The sequence below is a fragment of the Denticeps clupeoides genome, chromosome 11 (genome assembly GCF_900700375.1).
Source record: "Denticeps clupeoides chromosome 11, fDenClu1.1, whole genome shotgun sequence".
Classification (NCBI taxonomy): Eukaryota; Metazoa; Chordata; class Actinopteri; order Clupeiformes; family Denticipitidae; genus Denticeps; species Denticeps clupeoides.
In genome coordinates, this window is record NC_041717.1 from 11,311,440 (window position 1) to 11,318,983 (window position 7,544).

The window sequence follows — 7,544 nt, forward strand, 5'->3', positions numbered from 1 at the left end:
ATTTATGTAATATTTTTTGTTGATTTAATCCATTTCTGAATTTAGTCAATAACAAGCACATTTATTTACAATCAAACATTAATTACTAAGGTATAGCTTAAGGGCCCCTATTATGAAAAAAAGAGCAAAAAGGAATTTTCTTTAGTTCCGCCACACGAGACTCTGAAGAACCAGTGGATTCATTTAATTTTTTTCTAGAAAAAATGCCAATACAACTTCCTATTTGCGCCTGGTGTCATTTCTGCGAATGACCGCTCACTCGCCGCCCTCGGTTTTAACTGGTAAGGATCAGGAGACTGAGAGCGGGGACGGGAACAGTGATGGTCGTGGGAACAGGGCAGGCCAGGGCAGTTCTCCATGGCGGGAGATGAAGCACTTCTACATACGTGAGTGAGGAGGAGAGGGGAATTGGGATTACCGTGGCATCTGGGCTGTCCGTGGACAAGAAAGTGGTCATGGGCAAAACAGAGGTTCGGCAACATTCTGTTCAGAAATAGTACAGTCAGGAAGACTTCAAAAGAGAGGTAGTTTATCTGTGAAGTGAAATTGAAGTCATTGTGAAGCACAGCAAGTAGAGCACACATCAAAATGTGTCCTCTGCATTTAACCCATCACCCTTGGTGAGCAGTGGGCAGCCATGAAAGGGGACGGAGCTTTGCTAAGTGGCACCTTGGCGGCTGAGAATTCGAACCGGCCACCTTCAAATTATGGGTCAGTTTCCTTAACTGCTAGTCATGGAACAAGGAAGGTGTGACAAGCAGCAGCAATTCGAAAAGAATTCAACAAAGCGTGGACGGTGTTCAAGATGGCCGCTGGTGTTTTATAAGGGTGCTGACAACAACCACGTGTGCTTCTGAGGCAATGTGCCCTTCGTGGTCCACATTCCCCTATTTGTAATAGGGGAATTTGTAATATATGTTTTCATAGTGATGTTGTCTGTCATTTTGAGGTTTTATATATATATATATATATATATTGGACATTTAAAAATTAGCCTCAGCTTGGTTCGGGAACTGATTCCATTAATTGAACATTGCTCACTCACGCCAGCGAAATATATTGAAGGTTGAAGTTTTAATTTGTAGGATCATGGAAAATTTCTAGTTACGCGACCCAATCGGGATTAAAATGTTCTACTTAGAGCCGATGCTGAGCTTGTTCTTTCAGGCATTCACCTGACTAATTACATAATTAGTGGATGATTGTGACCTGATTTGGGTTGATTGAGAGAGTGAAAATTGCACTCTAGAGCACTTTGGCATAATGCAACAATAGAGAAAGCTTCCAGCCTATCTGGCTCTGACACAAGATGTTAAAGTCTTTTTGAAGAAAGCTTCTGACAGTCATCAGGGACAAAATCCATGAAACATACAATTAGGTTATTTAAACTAATTTGGAATATCAAACCCTGTTCTGCAGCAATCTTACTCTAATGTTCACAATTTGCCATCAGGCATGTTGTCATTGCTTAATTACCAGCCTCTGATATATTTTAACTCAATGAGGAGGTTTAATCTGATGTGTGCTGTTCAGGTGCAGGTCATTGCAAACCAGAGAAAATATCACACATTTATTACAGTATTTTTATAGGGGAAAGCTGTAAAACAAGCTATTGATGATGCCTAGGATGATCACACAAGTACTGAGTGGTTGGTTACTATTTAAATGAAAATGATCTGACCCATCATCACCAGAGATCACATTATTTGAGTAGTGGGTGCACAGCATGTGTCTTAAAAACTTATGCAAGCACTTCATAATGCATTTAGTAATTTGTAAATAGAGAAAGATATGTGCTTTACATGAATTATAAGATGTAAATAAATAATTTGAAAGTCAATAAGCATAAGAGAGACATAATCCAACAAAAATTAGATTTAAAGAAAAATAAAAAAACGTTTTGAAAGGAACTACAAATATCACAAAGAGCCTAGCTGAGATTGAAGCTGCCTTCTTTTGGGCAAATATTTATCAATGTAATGCTGAGAAAGTTTTTCTTACATTTTAATGTACTGTTTCTTTTTGGGCTTTAGTGGATGGTCTAGTTATGTGAATGCCTGACATGTTAAGAAAAAAAAATATTTGAGTCTGCCATAGCTTGATGACTTATCATTAATACCAGTAGCTTTCATGCAAGGTATTCAGATAACTCACACCTGCTGGGTGTTCCATGGTGATAACCCATCCAATTGGTCTGTTAGTTCCGTTATGTGAACTTTTGAACCTCTCTAATTACCTGTTCCATGTCTTCTCATCACAAATTACCCACCTATGTTTGCCTGTGTATCAGCCTGCCTCATGTGTCTCATCTTCGGTTCTGTCTTTGGTGCCTCCAGCATTGCATGGCATTATTATTTATGAATCCTGACCCTTGGCTCACTCATCACCATTTTGTCATCTTTTCTATTCCAGTATAGCTATTGCCAATTATTTAAACAACAGATGCATATGGGACATTTTTTTGATTTACAAAAATGATACTATATAATTTTTTGATATAGTATACATCAATATACATATTGTATTTGGTCTCATTTCCTAATCTGGAGCAGTGGTGGCCTAGCGGTTGAGGAACTGGGCCCGTAATCAGAAGGTTGCCGGTTCAAATCCCGATCTGCCAAGGTGCCACTGAGGTGCCGCTGAACAAAGCACCGTCCCCACACACTGCTCCCCGGGCGCCTGTCATGGCTGCCCACTGCTCACCAAGGGTGATGGTTAACAGCAGAGGACACATTTCTTTGTGTCACCGTGTGCTGTGCTGTGCTGTGCATCACTTCACTTTCACAATATTCCACATGTGACATGAAGCATGTTCACACCCTTCAAAAGGTGTTACCCCTATCATCAAAATAAATAAGGGAATATGTTTTTTTAATGATGTCAATCACTCCAGTCAGTTAACAGAGACGGGGAATCTGCAGTAAGGACAAGACTTGTGTCAAGAGTTTAACATGAAGACTTTTGATCTCAAGCTTGACAAAGACACAACAGGCTGGCATGGGGTTGTTATTTAGTTTTTTTTTCTTTCCTTTGCTTCACTCAATCAGGGGATGCATCAAAGCTCTGTTGGATGGAGTCTCAGTTGTCATTGTCTGCTGCACTGATGTGTCTTTCATCCACTTATTTTGTTAAGTCCACGATCTCCTTTTCATATCAAACATTTTTTTAGATGTTGCTATCTTTGCTTTTTGCATCAGTGGTGTGGATTTTTATGATTGTTATTAATCATCCTTACTTTTGTGTCTACTGTAGTGTTCATGTCTATCATAGGCTGTTTTGGGTTTTTTTCGGGGGGGTTCTGCAGCCTGATGTTTTTTCATTCAGTTGCATCAGCTGGTACATCAAAATTGTAACGCTCCAGCCAAGGTGGCCTAACTAACCTTTTCATCAATAGCAAAGCCATCTGTGATTCTAACCTCGGCTTCTGATCACTTTACGTTGTTAGCGTAGCCTGCACCGTTCCCACTTTCAGCTCATGTCAGTGCTGTCACATGGGGTCATCATGAAGCATAGGTCAGCTGAGATTGGTTAGTAGCAGGGATAACTGCTCACCATCTCAGGGTTTCTTTAAATGAGATCCGTGCCCTCCATTTTCCAGCCAAGGTCCTTCCAACCTGGCTGGAGCTGCTGGGGAGAAAAAAAGGGCCACCAGACTGGCAGAGCTGCTCCATGGGCAAAGGGTTCAATTACTTCAGTTGTCGTGGAGCAATAAATGACAAATTAAGTGGCTGGCACCAGCTACTGCTGGGGAGAGTCTACACCAGAATACTAATTTATGTTTCTATCCAAGAGTGGGTCTTGTTGTACACAGTACTGTGTCTGGGCAATGCATCAGTAAGAAAAACCTGTCACCCAAGGAATCTCAGTATTAAATGGGCCCCAAAGACCCGAATACCATACATGGGTTATCTAATTAATTTAGTGAATGTGAATTTTTGTTCTTGCTCCTGTCAGGGGTCACCATAGCAGATCAAAAGGTCTGGCTGTTTGGACAATTAATATTGCAAAAGTTTTATGCCAGAGGACCTTCCTGATGCAAACCTAGATATACTTTAGAGATACACTGTGTAACGTTTTGTGAATGTGATATTTTCATAATAGGTTGAATGACTAATCTTATTCTTCTTTTGGTATAAAAAATTGAGAACAGAAGTCTCCATAGACCTAATAGTCTAAAAGTTTAACGATTCTGATTACGGCTCATGCCTCTTTTCACACGCTTTACTTTCAGAGCAAACCTCTGCAATCCTCTTCCTCTCTATCTGCTGTAACCCTACCCTACAAGACAAGCAGATCATAAACTTTTGCTCATTGCAATTGTGACGTTCCCATAAATATTCATGATTGATTTACTCTTGTGCCAGTACATCAGTAGCGTAGGTGTGGCGGTCAGGGCGGTTCTGCAGTAAACGTTGGCCCTGAAAATGCCGGCAGTGGATCTCATGAGCCAGGCCATTAACTGCACCTTTGTGGTTAGAGTGCCTCACTGTATAGGCAACTGGTAAATTAATTGTCATCGGTTGTCCTGTAAATCTGGTTAGAAATAACTGAACAATCAATGAAATTTTTCAACATATAAGAAAATGGAAACATTCAGCAGTTTTGGTTCTAGAAATTTAGCATTCATTAATGCATCTATCTTTTCCCAGACAAATTACTACACCAACTAATATTATTATTAAAATAAAAACAGTTAGTGTACTATTTGATCTCATAAGTAGTCAAAGGAGGCATATAATAAAGGATTTTTTTTTTCCATTAAAGGAAAGTAAAAATTCTGACTTTTTAATTCATGGTGCTATTTTACAGTACTTTCTTTTAAATATCACTACAACTGATGCAGAAAACTGACAGCTCTGCGCCCTGTAGCAGCACAATTTACAAAGCGATTGGTAATGGGGATACGGCATTAGTCAGATTTACTGGAAGACACCATTACAATGATGCATTAACCAGTGTGGGGGAGGAAAACCGGCACCCCCACCACCCCTTCTATAAATGCCACTAGGTGGATGCAGGCCAATTTATTCTCTATTGAGCAGTATAAACAGAACCAACCAGCCTAATCCTCCAAAATTACCAGAGATTACTGGGTGAAGTGTCAGTGAGGGTTCTAAATAAAGTAGTCTGTCTAACAAAAATGTAATGGAAGACCTGCAGGCCAGTTTGAGCGTATTCATGTGGATAGCACCCCCAGAACTTTAGATCTTAACATTCTTTTTCTTCACATTTTAAATGTGAAGATCCATTTATGTAAATCCTGAGGATGCCTTTGACCTTGCACTAGCAAGCAAGTATTGCATCTATACTGCTAATTAAAAAATAATATAAAATATTAAATAATTATATAGATATAATAATTTTAATAATCATTTAAAGAATTTGTGTAAATAAGTGTAAGCTATTTGTGGTAAACCTGTTCATTTACAGCATTTATCAGATGCCCTTATCGAGAGCGGCTTACAATCAGTTCAATCTGTTCAAAATTTGATTATCCTTCTGATGTATGTATCAAAATCACCCCTATATTGGTGTGACTCCTCGACAAAGTCAACTACATGTTCCTTTTTCTTACATTGTTGTTATAAATTGGTATCATCCCCTCCCATTAGGGGCAATATTTGAACTGCACTCTCAACCCCACTATTACAAATTTCAGGCCATGACAATGGGGGGTGAGAGGATGAGGGATGGGCCGACAAGGGGGTTGCAGTGTTCCTGAGTCTCGAGACACATGAAAGCAGCACCACAGGCCAACCCCCCCAAATCCGAAGTAAGACACCGACATACGTTATGTGTGATGGTCCAGCTTAGAAATGCTGCAGGAAAGCTTTCCTGTCTCTCCGATTACTGCCAGATCCTGGTGTTGTGTTGATGTATTTATTCTGATATTGTTATGACCCCCCTAGGTGGAGTGAATGATTCTTGTTTATGTCTTCATTGCCGTATGTCCCTAACTGCTCATATTGACTTTTAGAGTAATCATTTTCACCCAGTGGGGTTCATTGTCTGACGCCACATCCTGCTGATTGTGGACTATATTTAATTGTATTCATGCAGGGTATCTGCTTATATGCAAGGTAGCAGTTGTTATGAGATTTTTTTTATTTTCTTTTCTCATTATATGACCTGTCAGTCCATCATCGGAACAACAATTGCACACAAGAGTCATGGGAACATTTTGTTCATACCCAGAAGACGTGGCCTCGATCGATGCCGTGGAGCTAGCCCGGCTCCCTTGTCAGACAGAGACAGATTTCTGTTGCTGTCAAGCCACACTTTCTGACACGAGGCATGATTTATTGAAATTTGGCTGCTTCTCCTTAAGACAGGTGCCTGAGAACGACTGCATCCAATTGCCACCTATTCAGTTCACAGCCCTGCTGATGCTGGCTTGCAGGCAATGCTCGCATTCTCCAGATTCATTTGATTTCAGGCCAATCTTTTGTCATTTTGACATCCGCATTTGCATGGCAGCAGATTTTATTGCGCATACCATGGGATTCTGTAAGTTGTCGGCCAGAAGTGGATTTCCCAGAAACCCTCTAGAGCTGACATTGTTATTGAGTCCATTGTGCAAGGAGTTGTTAGCAGTGTTCCTTGGACTCTGTGATAACATTTGCCAAATTTCCCCACATTTTCTCTATATGTAAACATAGGGTTGATAGAAAATACTGTACTTTAATATATGCTTTAATTAAATGTCTGGAATAATAAAACAGATGGATTTCAGTTTCTCTGAATTTGTTTGGTTTTATATATACACAGTACAGACCAAAAGTATGGACACACTTTTCTGTTTTCTTTATTTTCATGACCATTTACATTGGTAGATTCTCACTGAAGGCATCAAAACTATGAATGAACACGTGGAGTTATGTACTGTGGAGACCTGGCCTCCACAGTCACCGGACCTGAACCCAATCGAGATGGTTTGGGGTGAGCTGGACCGCAGAGTGAAGTCAAAGGGGCCAACAAGAGCTAAACACCTCTGGGAACTCCTTCAAGACTGTTGGAAAAGCATTTCAGGTGACGACCTCTTGATGCTCATCGAGAGAATGCCAAGAGTGTGCAAAGCAGTAATCAGAGCAAAGGGTGGATATTTTGAAGAAACTAGAATATAAAACATGTTTTCAGTTATTTCACCTTTTTTTTGTGAAAAAAACTCCATAATGTGTTCATTCGTAGTTTTGATGCCTTCAGTGAGAATCTACCAACGTAAATGGTCATGAAAATAAACAAAAAGCATTGAATTAATGTGCCCAAACTTTGACATGTGGAAATAAGGTGCGGTCAAAATGCTCTCAGTAGCAGCTCACAGCATTTTGGAATCTTCAGAATGAATTGTGATAAATCGATTGGTTCCTAACTGTATACAGAAATTATATTGTATGTCATGTCAATTAGGTCAATTACAAACATCTATGCTCTGTTGAATGTCTTGCTGATAATTTACTACTACTATTTACTACTTTTAATTCACCAATTCTGTTGCTTTTCATCTGTTTCACATAATTTACACTTTATTTCAAAGCAACATGTAT